The sequence below is a fragment of the Rousettus aegyptiacus genome, unplaced genomic scaffold (genome assembly GCF_014176215.1).
Source record: "Rousettus aegyptiacus isolate mRouAeg1 unplaced genomic scaffold, mRouAeg1.p scaffold_m13_p_1, whole genome shotgun sequence".
Classification (NCBI taxonomy): Eukaryota; Metazoa; Chordata; class Mammalia; order Chiroptera; family Pteropodidae; genus Rousettus; species Rousettus aegyptiacus.
This window is the reverse complement of record NW_023416284.1, coordinates 61,125,961-61,142,035: the sequence shown is the minus strand read 5'-3', so window position 1 is coordinate 61,142,035 and position 16,075 is coordinate 61,125,961.

The window sequence follows — 16,075 nt, the reverse complement described above, 5'->3', positions numbered from 1 at the left end:
GCTTAGAGCAGGCATATAGAGCACTGTAAATCTGTGCTCCTGTTATTGTGAAATTTAAAATGAAAATTTAGCTTCTAAAAGTATTTTCTATGTTGAAAAGGAAATTCTAAGAAGGCAGCTCTAAATTTACATTTGTTCAGCCGTTAGAAATGATGAGAAGCTCAGTGGAGCTCAAACCACTATCAAGTTATTAACATGTTCTTGTTGGTTTTTGAGGGGTGGTCCCTAGAAAAGTCATTGGAATATTAATGAAAGCTTTATGATGAAATAAAAACCATACAGCTGGAACAAAAAACATGCATTAACCAAAAGTAACGTTGGAATGCAAATTCCATGGTTACTAAAATATTACTCTGGTATTTGTTAAGCTGGGAAATGAGATGGAAATCTTGTAAAGAGATAAGTGAGAGTTAGCCCAGTTACATTGGTTGAGAAGAAGCACAATCTCACTTTTTCACTTTCTACCCTCAAAAATGGTGAACAACCTAAATCTTAAGTATATGAGATAAAACCTCTGGTAAGAGTATTGGCCCTATAAATGTAATATAGGGGGAAGTTATTATTCAAGTCCAAATAGAACACAATATGTATAATATTCTACAAACAAATGATTTAATAAGCGCAGGAATGATGGACACCATCATTTATAGGATTCAAAACTAGCAAATGTAATAGATAGAAATCAACTTCTCCTTTTCTTATATTTGCAAAATAAATATACTTTATTTAAAACCAAGTTTATAAACACAAGTAATTGAAAGTCTGACTTCAGAAAAATTATATGAATGAGGTAATATATGTTACTCGTATAATGAACACCATAGATAAACTTACTGCATACTTCTACCCTCCACCAAAAGAACAAAACAAAACAAAACAAAACAAAACAAAACAAAACAAAAAAGGAAAATAAAGAGCAGCAACTACCTTACACCTCAAGGAAAAAAGTTCTTCTGAGTGGGCGTGGTGGTGGAATTGGGAGTGGTGCTGTGTAAGCATGCTAACATCTAAAGAGGGAGTTTTAAAATTTTGGAACTTTACAAAACATTGTTCTAAGAGATGGATAGGACGAGGTTTGTGGAAGATTTACAAATACTTTTCTTTAGAATTTTGGTAAGTTCCTGGTATTTATTTTTCTTTAAGTGAAATAAAACTTATTTTATTGAGCGTAAACCAGGTACATGCTAATTACAAAATCAGCAGCAGAGGAGTAATGAAAAACATGGACTCTAGATTTAGACACTCTGAGCTCCTAGTTCTGTCATATACAAGCAAGCACTTTACCCATCTTCTCAGTTTTCTTATATGTTAAAATAGAAAAAAAGATATCTAACTCCCATTGTTTTCAGGGTTAACACAGAGTATATGTAAAGATCTTAGTTCAGTGGCAAGTGCAGACCCCACAAAAATGATTGGATAATAAAGATGACAGCAATGACGATGTAATAAGAATGGTGATGTACGAAGCAAGCCTCGGTTGAATGAAATTGTATAACCATCCATTCTTTTACAATGGTTCCTTGGTATTCTTCATGAGTTGGAAATAATTAGAAAGTAGATGTCAACCATGAGACAGAAGCAAAGCCGCTGAATTTAGGAAGAGCAGGAGTAAGGCTGAGAACGAACTCTTGACGTAAAGTAACTTTCAGTTGAACTCCTGTTGGGCAATCAAACTCCAGAACAAGTAATTGATTCATGGGCTGGAAAGTTTTCTCTTTTTGTCTGCTCTCAGAGCCATGGTTGGCTGCCATGTGCCTTCTCTAAATCCTCCTCCCACAAATAATTTATCTACTTAGTCTCCAAGAAACTTTTCTCTCCTGGTTTTCCTCATATTTCGCTAACTACAATTTCTTAGTCTTTTTTTTTCTTTTTCCTTTTTTTGCATGGTTATTTTTTACACTCTGAACCTTTGTAATGAAATGCCTTAGGGCTCGTTGGAATTCTTCCTTTCTTTATTCTGCACTCACTTCATAGGTGAGCTTATCTAGCTAGGTGTTTCAAATATAAACTCTATCCTGAGAACTCTCATACTTACATCTTAGCTCTGACTTGTCCCCTGAACTCTAGAATGTCTGTAGCCATTCACTCATCATTTTCACTTGTATATCTAATCAGCATCTCAAACTTAACACCAGAAAACTGAGTTTTACACCAAACTTTATCCACTCGCCCACTTCCTATTTTCCTTAACTCATTAAATCACAACTTCATATTTCAGTTCCTCAGGTCCCCAAACTTGGATTCATCTTTGTTTTATATATTTTCCTTTGTACCCTAAATTCAATCCATTGAAATATTCTATCAGTTCTACTTTCAAATACAGTTGACCCTTGCACAACACAGGAGTTAAGGGCACCAACCCTTCAAGCAGTTGAAAACCCACACATAATTTTTAACTCTCCAAAACTTAACTATTAATAGCCTACTATTGAAAGGACACCTTACTGAGAACATAAACTGTTGATTAACATATATTTTGCATGTTCTATGTATTACATACTGTATTCTTACAAGAAAGTAAGCTAGAGAAAAGAAAATGTTATTAAGAAAATAACAAAATAAGGGAGAGAAAATATAATTATAATAGTGTAGGTATTTATTGAAGAAAATCTGCCTATAATCGGACCCACACAGTTTAAACTCATGTTATTCAAGGGTCAACTGTATATTCGTAACATGGCCTTTCACCACTGCTACTCATTCTTATCCCCACCTTCCTCAGGTCCAGGCCATCATCTTCTCTCTCCTGGATTACCGCCATAGCCCCTTACGTGGTTTCCTTGCTGCAACCCTGGCCTCTCCACCATCTAGTCTCAAAGTAGTAATTAAAACTATTTTAAAAATAAGTTATATAATAACATTTCACTGATCAAAACACTCTAAGATTTTCGACATCACCCAGAGTAAAACTGACCCACATTGACCCAGTTCTCCATTTCCTATCTGACTCACTTCCTGCCACTTCCTCCTTGGTTACTATTTGCCAGCCACATTGCCTTCCTTGTTCCTCTCCCTCAGGCCTTTTTAACTTATTCATAGCTCTGCTTCAAATGGCATTCTCCTAAATATCCAGAGGACTTACCTGCTTACTTCATTCAGATCACTTCTGCTCACACCATGCTGGAGGATTCCTGTCCAATCCATTCTAAACAACACCCCCTGCATGCCTTTACCCTCTTATCTTGAGCTATATTGCTTCTCAGAATGTAACATAGTCTATGTTGTTTATCACTTTTTTTTTTTTTTTAGTTCACTGCTACATTATTAATAACTTGAAAAGTGCCTGTCTGTGGCTGGAGAAAAATAAATATTTATTAAATGAATGAATGTCTAGAATAGAATAAAAGAGGGCAGTTTTATTTTGTCAGTGGAAAAAGATATCTTCCGAAATTTGGCTGAGGTCTTTGGAACCCAGGCTGAGTTTGGGTAGTGGTACTTTGAATAGTACTTATCCCTGGTAAGGATCCAATAAACACCTCATTTAAACAAGGTTGCCCTATGGTTTATAAAATGTCAATACTATATGAGGCATTTCTTTTTGAAAGTCATGCTCTTCTCAATCAAGGGGAATTTTTAGGATTATTTTTTGTTAAGAAAAAGTACCCCCACACACTGCTTGTGAAAGGCTGGTAGAGTTTTCTTAAAAATGTATTTATGTAATTTCTGGGACAGAAGGCAATTTGACCATACATTAAAATAAGATTTTTGGAGCCAAGGAAGTTTCTTTTTCCCTTCTCCCTGAGGTCTCTACTCTTCCTGCCTCTAAGATCTCTTGGCATAAGCCTGGCTAAACAAAGTAAACTGCACATATATTAATAGGAAAACAGCTGTTGAGCTGTTTCAAGAGCAATATCACCAACTAATATTAGGGCAATATATTTCAGTCTCTGAAGACAAAGAGCTCTTCAGTTCACCTTTGCATTATAACATTTGCACATTCATAAAAGAGGGGGAGGGGAAGATATTTCCAACCAAGCATTGGAAACTTTGAATTAAGATTCAGATCATTCACCCTAGAAGGGAAAAGAACAGAGCCAAGACATTCTTAACCCATATTTGTAAATTTGCTTATTTGCTTGCAGTTTAACCAACATTGTTGGTCAGGTAAAGATGCATGAGACTTTAAGACGTGGGACTAACCCTGACTGTTACCTGTGTTCCCAGCTGGCTCCTTGGGTCTCTCACCTTAAAAGGCTTCTGTCTTGTTTTCTCTTCTCATGCCATTATGTCTTTTTCAATCCACCCATTTCAAGTCCCCCTGATTCTAAAAATCTTCCTCTTACATCTCCAACATATGTTCATTTTGGTCTTCTGTGAAATAAAAACTGTTGGCACCCTCTCTATCACTTCAGCTTATGTGCTTTCTATCGTGTATATAGTGAGTGTGCACATATGAGTGTATGTCAACGCTTGTGTGTCCTCTAATTTGTAAGGTTGTTGAGAGTAGAGAGTAGGTTTCATATATCGGGCCATCCCTCAAGGAATCTCACAGTGCTGTATACATAGTCAGCCTCCATGAAGTCTCCGTGGGGAGGTGGGTGTATGTGAGTGGGTGCTCCACAGTGTTAATGGTGAGGAGACTCAGTTTTGCCATTTGGATCTACAGTCCACTTGATGTGTGACTTTTGCCAAGTTAACACCGAGTGAGAAATAAAAATGTCTTTCTCAAGGGGTGGATGAAAGGATTGAAAGATAATACATATTAATTTGACTAGTTCAGAGTCCAGCATGTAAGTTTTTGCTAAATGTTGACTTGAAAGTGAGTATAAAGTTAGCGATGAATATATGTGGTAATTGTAGAGCAAGGTGGTAATGATGCACTTAGAGAGGATGGGGCAAAAAAATTGCAGAGAGCTTGGCTTCTAGAATGACCAGATAAAACCTATTTCACTAACTTGAACACTTACCCAGGACCGTTACATGAAAATGTAAACTTCCTTTTTATGAAAAACCTAAAAGTCTGCAATCTCTTTGTTATTGCAAACTAGCCTACTCCATTTTAATACACCCCTCTTATCCTACTTTCCAAACTCCCATGCCTACAAGTTACCCTGTGATACTAAGCACTCTATGAGTGTTAGCTTTTAAAACTATTCCTACTAGAGGCAAATGATTTGACCTGTTGATTCTCAAGGTCAAACATGTCATATCTTTTTATTCTTTTTTATTAATACAATTGAAAAATTGGTACAATTTTTCATACATCATTGTTGATTTATTTTTTTGTTTTTTGAGTGTTCTTTGTCATATAACTTGTTCATCGGATTATTTATCCTATTCTTTTGAGATGTGAAAATCTTTTTACATGTAGTCATTCTTATCTCTTCACTATATTTTGTTGTATTTGATAATAAATTCTTAGTGATATATGGTCATTCAGTTGAACAATCTCTTCTTTATGGATTCTCCTTTTGATATGCATTTTTCCTATTTTAAAAAATAGGAAATGCAATTATACCGAATGCAATTATACTACCCATACTTGCTTTCTGGGCTATTATGTCACCTTTCATGCCAGTGTATCTAGTACTGATCTATAACATCTTTTAAAAATCAGACATCTTTATCTTACTTGGTCACTTTCCTTTTAGTTCTAATTAAGCATTTGGGATCTAGGCCATTTGAGGAATATTTTCTTCTCGAGTATTCTAACTTTTATTTTGTCAGTGTATCTCTCAGATCTCTTTAAGTTCTTTGTTTAATTTGTTAATGTTCTTACCAGTGCTTTGAAGATTTCATTAACATGTTGTTTACCCCTTCAGATACTATTAAAGAAGATGGTACAATAAAACAGAATTAAACTGATCCCCTATTATCTGATTAACTAGTCTACACATTCAAACTTGACACTTTGCTATATTATATTCATCTCATGTTTGCTGTATTCAGATATTTAAGATCTACATATGCAGCCAATTTAAGTTAATTTAGCTATCAAGATTTCATGAGATGCTGTATCCAGCACTTTACTCTGTGCACTATCAAGATACAAGATCAAATAATCATCTACCACATTTCCTTTAGCTTATATAATCTTTGTGATTTCAGCCAAAAAGTTTCTCGTTAGTTTAATCTGTTTTATTCATTGTGAATCTAGGCTATTTATTGCCCGTGGCCCTGTTCTCTTGGAGTTGGATTATCTCCTAGGAGCAGTCTGGATAAATTTTCTTTATTATAGGATTCAGAATGAAATATTGAGAAGTCTAGGAATTTTGCAGGAACTGAGCAAAGGAATGATGTAATTCCAATATCAATCAATCAGTCAATCAATCAGTCTTTTAACAAGTTTGTATCCAATCAATCATACCCATAGTTCTGAATGCTAAAGTGGATATAGACATATAAAACATGAAATATTTTCGTCAGGGTTTTTTAGTTGCAAGTTACAGAAGCTCAACTCAAGCTAGTTAAAACACAAAAGAGAATTTATCAGAAAATTCTGGGTTAGCTCATAGAAGTAAAGGAAGCAATACTACAGTCATGAACCAGGAACATCAGAAATAAAATACAAACCCGGGATTTGAATACTTTGAAGTCGTCTTTATTTATTTCTGCCTCTTGTCCATTCCATTCTTTTTCTCCACAGAACAGGGAACATTTATTAGCATTCTTTAGGAAAACAATCAATAAGATGAACACAAATATGAAAATTGGCAAGTCTTAAGACCTGCATGGTGAATTGGCAAGCTGGAGACACTGGAGAGCCAATGGTGCAGTTCAAATCTAAAGGCTGACAGGCTCAGGACCCAGTAAGAGCCAAGGTTTCAATTTGAGTCAGAAGGTAGGGGGAAAAAAAAAAAAAGCCAATGTTACATTCAAAGGCAGTCAGGCAGGAAGAAATCTCTCTTACTTGGAGGAGGGTCAATCTTTTTGTTCCATTCAGGCCTTCGATTTATTGTATGGAACCCATTCACATTTGAAAAGGCAATCTGCTTTACTCAGTCTATCACTTTAAATGTTAATCTCATTCAAAGACGGAAGCACCCAAAATAATGTTTGAAAAAATTTCTGGGTTCCCTACGGCCCAGTCAAATTGACATAAAATTAGCCATCACAAAACAGACCCGCCATCACCTAAGAAGTCCCATCTAATGATTTGAATACCAAAGAGAAAGATCTTCCCTTTCCTTCCAGCTTCCATTTAAAAATTCCTAGAGAAGAATTCTTATTAGTTATCTTCTAGACAAATCACCATGACTACTCAGATGCAGTGTTGTAATTGGCCCAAACTTGATCACCTGGCTATTCCTGTGATTGGAGGGATTAAGTAGAATATTTTAACTAGTAACTTTAATTCTCCGAAAGAAATCGTTAAAATTGACAAGAAGCAGTTTCTCAAGAGAAATAGGGATGTGCTCAAAGAACTTGCAAGCTATTTAAAGGAGCGAAGCCAAAACAGTAATTCATAAGCAGCTCATAATTATGTACCACATATTGACATAACCAAAATATATATAGTGGTTCATAGAATGGAGAAGTTCAGAAAAATTATTAAAATCAGAGAAAGCTTCGTAACAAAGGATTTAGACTAGGTCTTGAAAGATTGAAATGTAGGTAGAGAAATTAGTCAAGGCCTTTGAGGTTAAGACGGTGAGTAGGAATGAGCGTGACAAGCTATCGAGGAAAATTTCCGGAGCAGAAAGAAAGGAGTGGAGCATTGTGTGGTCAGTTAATGGAGGGACTGAGGAACTAATTGTACAATCATAACTCCAGAACATCCTCCACTAACCTTCTACCCTACATCTCATATCTATATACAAAATATTTTCCCTACCTCCTTTTTTAACTGAAATTTGAATGTTCCTTCAAAATCTATTTCCCTGTTAGCTAAGGTGACTGTATACTTCATCATCCAGACTGGGATATTTCCGGCTTAAACTGAAATGGTTTCAGCCTTCTTCTCCTCTCTCATATGACTTCTAAACCATCATTCCTTTATTCTCCTGTAAAACTCTCTAGTCTTTTGAGATTCCTGATGTTAGGCCATTGCTATCTTTTTACCAAATCACTTCTCCTCACTTTTGGAAAACTGGAGACTTTGAAACAGTCCCTGTAGTCCTTCCCACGCCAAGTTCAGTAACAGCATGAGTCCAGGTGCAGTATCTATGCAAAAATTCTAAATTAATGGTTTCTTGCCCTGTTCGTTTCTAAAGACCTTTGTCTACCTTTTACTTCACCTTCCCATTACTACGGCCATCTCTAAACTTGTGACCAACAGAAAGGACTATACTATTTCCACTGTCTTAAATGCAATGAAGTATTTTAAAACTTACCAATATATTTCTTTATCTAGAACTCGATTCATCTCCTTTTTCCTGTAGTATAGGATGTTGTGTCTTTTCTAAGCCAATCTTCCACCTTTGTCCTTGACTTTGACTACTCATTTGCCCTCTGAAGCTTTAATCCATCTCTCTTCACCTTTACCATAAGTATTTTCTATTTTTTCTTTTTAGAGTTACTTTTTTATAACTTGTAAGCACGTTTAAAATGTTCTCCCATTGCGTACCTCTCTTGTTATCTTTAAGGAATAAAGAGACTCTTTTCCACTGTTGATTTCTGATTTCCTCCCAAATCCTATGGCAATCTTTATTATTGTATTATATTCAATGGACAAGTTTCAGAACATAGCTTAATAAATCTCTACATTTAATAATTTTATTATTGTCACTTGGTACCACCATATTCTTTAGTTTTTCTTGATCGTTTCTGTTCCTTCTATGGCTCATTTTCTGGCTAATTCCATTCTTAATTTTGATATTCTACCAGGTGATAATTATTCTAAAATTTCCTGAGTGATCTCATCCCCTTCCATAGTTTAAGCTGCTACTTATAGGCTGATGATTTGGAAATCTGCAAATCTGTACCTTCAGTCTAGAGCTCTACTCAGAGTTTTAAAGCAAGATATCCAATTTTTAAAATAGATATATCTATCTGGATATACCCTTAATGCTTCAACATCAATAAATATAAAATTGAATTAATTATGTCAACCTGTTCCTTCAATAATATCAACAGTCATCCAAGTTAAAAACCTGAGAATCTTTTTAAATTTTTTTTTATTTTTTAGGCAAGGCAACCCTTGGGGTTGATCTCGCAGATTGCAAGGACCTTGTCAGTTCTTGTCAGTTTACAATCTCTTATTATTTTTTTTTTTTTTACACCTACAGCACCTGGTCTTCCTGGGTGGGCGTGGCTTCTGAGATCAGACGGGATTGTGCTTATTCAGGGTGGCATGGCCATAGACCCGAGAATCATTTTTAAATCTTCCCCCTTTTCACCACCATGCTCGGTTGCTCAACAAGTATTCTTGATTGAATATCCAGAATATTTTGGAATTTGTTCCCCACTCTGATGTCCTCTACTTCTCTAGTTTAGGCCTTCATTACCTTTCCCTAGGACTACTGAGATAGCCTTCTAAGCAGCTTCCTAGTACTCATTTTATCTGCCAACTCATCCCTCGAATTTACTTCTTATGTAGCAGAGGAATTTATCTAAAATTCATGTGTGACCACCTCTTTTCTTTCTCTTTTGATATCCTTCAATGACTTTTTTTTATTGCCTTGATGTAATGTAATTTTATGCACCTTAATATTAGACACAAGATATTCCATCTCCAATCTCCTTAACAGAGCACAAAATTTCTTATTTATCTCTCCAACTTAATTTTCTATAACTTCAGCAAATGGAATTGAACATAGATCCCCATGGTGCTGTTCCTTGCTTCTGTGCCTTTGTTCGTGCTATAAACTCTGTCTGCAATGTCTCTTCTCCTTTACTTCACTTATTCAATTCATTCTTTTAGACATAGTTCAGGCATTACTTTGTGTAAGAAGTTCTTTTTATCATACCTTATTTGAGTTAGGTACCCATATCAGTAAGATCAGTGTTGGAAACAGAACCCACTCTAGATATTTCAAGCAGGGAGGAATTTAATAGCAGAAATGATGATTGTAGTATTATCAATTTCTTTCTAGTTAGTAAAATCTAGGTTATGTTGAATAAACAAATTAACCTCAACATCCATGGCGTAGCATAATAAAATATTGTCATTTTCCTCTCATTATACTGTCCATCTTGGGTCAATAGCATGGACATTACTCTGTTTTATAAAGTCACTCAGAGACCTAAGCTGACAGAGGCTCTAATATCTTATACCTGTGCCATTTGGAACTTCTGGTCTTTTCAGTCACAGCAGCAGGGGAAGAGAGAGACTGGAGAATTTCACATGGCTTATCACTATCTCATCCTGGAAGTAATACTAATCACATCTTCTTATTTCATTGACAGGGACTGATCACACAGTGCATTCATGTCTGGTTTTCCATGTGTACCCAAAAGGGGACTGGATATTGTTAAGCATTGCTTTCAAGAAATGAAAATTGCTTTCAAGAAACTGAAGCTCAGGAAACTTAAGTAATTTTTCCACATTTTCACAGTTAAAACATGGCAGAACTGAAGTTTAAATCATATTACTATTCAAAAGTGTCTTCTGCCTCTCTTTTTTGGTCTCTATTAGGTTCTCCCTTGGATGAGAATTATACTTCCAGCCCTTCTGATATTATACTTGCCTGGGCCAAGTAGGGGTGAGTAGAGGTAATATATGCCGCTCCTAAGCAGAAGGTTTAGCAGGAATCTTGTGATTTCCTCATTCTGCTGCTCTCTCTGCTACAAATGTGATAAATTCCCAAACAGAAGCTGTACCTTCAACCTGAAGTGAAGAGTATATGGAGAAAAGCTTCGGGAAAACTGTAGGCAACATTTAACATGAGTAAGATATACATTTGTGTTGTTGTAAATCCTTGAGATTTGGGGATCGTCCATTACCTTAGCTAAATGAGTAAAATCTATCTAATATAAATACTGAAGAACTCACAAAATCCAACCAAAAATTGAGCACCTGGGATTCAGAAAGAGCTAGAATCTTGGTGACTCTAAGGAATTTTAGTCAGGGCCTAGGGACAAGTTCTACATGGCTTTGACATTAGAATGAATTATGTCAAACTCCCGATTATATGTTTCTGGTCAAAGTCTAGATTCCCAAGGGAGAGAGCGTAATAGCCTTTCTGGTCTGCTATGGTCACATGCCAATCTAGCTCTTTGCAAAGGAGCGTAAAGGATCCTGGAGGGCAGACCAAAATAGCCAACGGCCCCACTGGAACCACATGGAATGGGGAGATGGTAATTCCTCAAAGCAAACCAGACACTGACATCCAAAAAGAAGGAAGGGAATGGCATTCATAATAGCAGTCCACGAAAATACCAGTAATTATTCATTATTGGCATATCCCCTTTACCCTTCTCTTTCTCTTTCCTTCATAACCACATGAAATCATCTTCCCACTCTCTGCTTCCCAAACCAAGCATCCTTAATAACCTTGTAGTCTTTTGTTTGGTGGTGCTTCCCGTCCCCTCTGCTCAAATCAATAGGAAAAAATAAAGATAATCTACATTAATTTGGTTACAGTTGTTTTAACATCCCCTGAAACCTTGAAGTCGAGCAGTACTGGGCCAGCTTGAAGAAAACCTTTCTGACAGAAAAGCGAGTTTGAAAAAAAAAAAAATGTTCCCCAGTTTGCTAGGCTTATAAGCCTAGGGCAAGTTTAATTAAACTCAATGGAGCATTTTAAAGTGAAGAAAAAATTAGGACAGCAAGAAAAACGTGTTGATTGTTTCCTAATTATGCTGTGGACTTTCTGTCTAATGCATTCCCCCTCCTCTCTCTCTCTAAATAAAACAACTGGCACGTTAAGTTTGCACATAAAAGATAACATCTCAACCATGCATTCTACACCAGCCGGGCGCAGTGCTTCCCATTCCACCATTGAACCTGCTTTTCAGAGCCTTTCAGGCTTTTATTATTTCATAGAGATACTTAATTAATTGAGGGGGGTGGGGGAAGAGAGAGAGAGAGAGAGAGAGAGAGAGAGAGAGAGAGAGAGAGAGAGAGAGAGAGAGAGAGAGATATGCAGGAAACATATTAGGCTTCAGCAGTTTTCAACCTTTTTGTTAGTAAGGACTCTTTTGATTAGCAACCTCGCCTCCAACATAGACTCCTTATTTTAAAAGGTTTAGTCTACTGAACAATCTGTGTTTTTAAAGACATGATTAATTTACTTCCTCATTTTTATTCACAAGAAACATGCATTAACACAAATTGATCTATTCAGAATAAGATAACCATACCACTGATATAATTACATCCAAAAGGAATAAAAAAAGACAAAAAATTATAATCCATGATTTCACTAACAATGACTTACTATGTGGCCGGCCCTGCACATGTAGCTTTGTTAACATTAAGATTTGAGAAATAGCAAAGAAACTTATGGAACTTGAGGACTCCAGAACCCCTGGTTGGGACTTGAGTGCTGGAACACGTAGTGACTACTTAGCTCTCCAAGACTCCTAGAGAACTGCTCAGAGAAGGCTGTAGGTGTGGATATGTAAGGAAAGGATGATGTCAAATAAAACCCTTGAGCCAGGGACCAGAAACACATAAAGAAAAATCAATGTGTTTCATGTGGTGTCAAAAAGTTCTTTTAAAAAATAGTTAACACTTAACTAACATTTAATGTGAACTAGACTGCTCTAAGGAGTTTACATATGTTAACTAATTTTATCATCTCGACATTCCTGTGAGGCACAGAGAAGTTACATGGTGGGCCCAAGTTCACATCACTAATTAGTGCCAAAATCAGGATCTGAAGTGATGAGTCTAGCTCTTGACCTAGTGGTTAAATTTGCTCATAGAAGACTTTAACTAAATATGACCTAACAGAAAAATATGGGAATCACATTAAACTTTTTCATCACAAGGGACCCCTTTGTTTGTTTTCTTTTTTCTGCCTACATGAACTGTACCTTGAAAGATAGTGACTGTACTTCACAAAATAGTGAGGGCTCAAAATAAAATTAATTTTATTCAGTTTTATTTAAAAAATAAAACACATCATGACTCTGGAAGAACGTATGTCAGGAAACTACACTAACAATAACATAGCTAAAACTGTCCCCAAATTTAGGAATCAGGTAAGTTTAATTATAAAGTCACTTTGGAGTCTAATATATTAGATTAGGCTCCCTGTTAAAATGTATAGTATTGTCTCTCAGCCTTTTTTTTTTATTCTCATTCAGCAATTGCTCTCTAAAGTAATGATTCTCAAAATTTCAGGGCAAACAACTTGCAATACCCCTTGGTGGTGTATTTGAATATTTAAGGAATATGTTGCATATGAAGAAAATCTTCAAGTGATTCTGAAATGCCTATAGCTACGCATGCGGATTAGGTTGTTCCCTACATCCTCCTCCATGGCACTCAGAGCCCAGTGGATAATCACTGGACTAGATTTCCCAAACTGTTGTCAGCTCTTCTTCTTATCCATCTAGTCTGTGCAGGGTCCTATATGTGAGCACTCATTATAGCCAGGCAAACCAACCCAAATGACAGTCTTAAAATGCATATGGTAGCATCTCCCAAATTCAGCATAGAATGAAAGAAAAAGAATAAAGCTGAGAGCAAATAGAAACCCAACTGTGGCCCAGTTGACTACAGATATGTTCAACTCACATGGTTTCCCTGGCTTCAGGTTCTTAATCCATCAAAATGGAACCTGACAAAACACATCTACAATCCATTTTTAACTCTAAATTTACTTGACTCTGAAATAACAGACTGTACACACAAGGGCCTGATATTATAAAATTTAACACTTGCCAGGTTTGGATAGTCTCTAACAACAATAAAGAATGTTGTCACCTTCTTCTTCTGGTCTTTACAGCTTATTCTTCAAATGATTCTAGCTGTTTTATACTATTTGAGTTCCCCCTTAGACCTGAACATATTTTTAAAATATACTTTTTCTTCCCTTTGATAAAAATCTATTCTTCATCTTCTATAACTCTATAATCTTAATCTTTCAAATCTCATCTAAATTTCACGGCACAGTCCTCTTTATCTCAGATTAGATTAGACTACTGGGTAAAAGTGACCTTTGCTTTTCCACAGTCTTTTCCTTCCATCTCTCATATTGAATGTAGATTGTAGTACCTTATAATGGAATTCAGACTCCTAAACCTCAGCACATGGTATTTAAAGTTAGATAATTCTTGGCTGTGGGGATCTGTTCTCTGCATTGTAGGATGTTTAGCAGAATCTCTGGCCTCTACTTCCAAGATACCAGTAGCACCTCTTCTGCTCCCCCACCAGTTGTAACAATCAAATTTTTTTCTGGACAGCGCCAAATCTCATTGGGAGCAAAATTGCACCTAGGTAAGAACCACTGGCATAGATATTTGCATATCTGTCTTACCTTCTTTTCTACATAGGACTTAGCTCAGTACCTTCTAACATAAATATTTGCAAAAAAAACAAAACAAAACAAAACAAAACTTAATAAATCATTGTTGAATAATTACTTGTTTAATGAATGGATTCCTGTCAAATCATTATAATTTAACTATCTGTTCTATTAAGTCCCAGGTTAGAAGACGAGGCAAACATTTGTGGTGGTCAGCCAGAAAGACTACTTGGCAGGGCTGATATTTACCTAAAGTTGTTCACAAGTTTATACTTTGCTTGACTCTGTGTGAAAGAAAACCAGCATGAATTTGTCCTTTGGTTTCCCTTCAGATACTCACTAACATTTGCCTCTTTTTTAGTCACCCAGGAAGTGGAGGAAAGTTAGCCCCTTTTTCAAGAGACAGCCTTCGTGTTTATGGTGCTAACCAGGTCTGAGAACAATATCAGGGAACAACAGCAGTGGTAGAGGAGAAGGGCAGAGAAGAAACCGCTATAGGTTGGGACTCAGAGATTCAGAAGAAAGACCAGGCCTGGAGTGACTATATCTAGAGCAAATTTGTTTATCTTCATGTAGGTTATAGTTTTAGGATATGGTGAGGTGTTTCAGAGTAGGACTTGTTCTTGGATGAGAAAACCTTCTGGCCTTAAAGAAAATAAATTAAGAAGTTGGACTTGGACGTGGATTAGGTTAGGGGGTGGTTGAGCAATACATGTGGGGTCAAATGCCAGTAAGGCGCTTTAACAATCAGGGCCCATGGGGCACTGGGTAGGTGGCAGGTTCTGGGTCACCAGAAAGGTAAAGCTCTCTCTCAGAGATACAACTGAGTTTCAGATACCTGCCAGCAACTGGGATCAAAAATAGAGCCAGGACTTAGAGTAAAAGCTGATAGGTTGTATGTCTGTATCTCTGATGGGATTTCAATTAAAAAAAAAAAAAAGCCAGCTCATAGAGTCAGTTGTTGTTTTGGATTATTTTCTCCCTTCTATTAGCAAAGATAATTGAGAGCTGACTTTAGAGACTGTACAGCAAGATTGATGTCTGTTCTAAACCAATTGTTTCTTTTTCTTTTACCTTAAAGCTCAATCACTAGTTTTTTCTACTACTTATCTCAACTAAGAATTTTATAGATTTGTCCTAGAAACCATTTACTATTTTTCTATATTAATAATATAACAATAGCACAATAACAGTAACAATAATCACCCCATCATAACAACAGATAAAAATTTCAGGGTACTTGCCATGTGTTGTGTATCATGCAAAGTCTTTACACATATTATTAATGTGTAACCCTATGAGTCATTATTCTCATTTTGAGATTAAGGTATCTAAGGCTTTAATCATTTATTAAATCCCTGCAACACAGCTGATAAATGGGTAGATCTAGGATTTGAATCCAAATCTGTCTGGTTCTAGACACTGCTCAAAATCAGGAAATGATACTTTTCTCCATGGTTTCTAGTATAATGCTTTCAGTAGACAATTATTCCAGTGAAGAACTTAACAATAATAAAAATTACCTACAATATCTTAGTATAAGGCTATTAAATCTTCCTAATGCTCCTGTTCTTTCTTTCGATCCAAACCATATGAGCTTCTGGACCTTATCATAGGTCCTAGTGTTCATAGGTTAATTCTTTGGGACTCTGAAATGGGAGTTGGCTTGTAGAGACACCTCGTTTGCTACATATGATCTTTGTTTCAGTTTCAGGTATTGTTATTAATTTCATAAAAGAGAAGAATAAATTGCATAGTGTCTTGAGATTGACTGACTT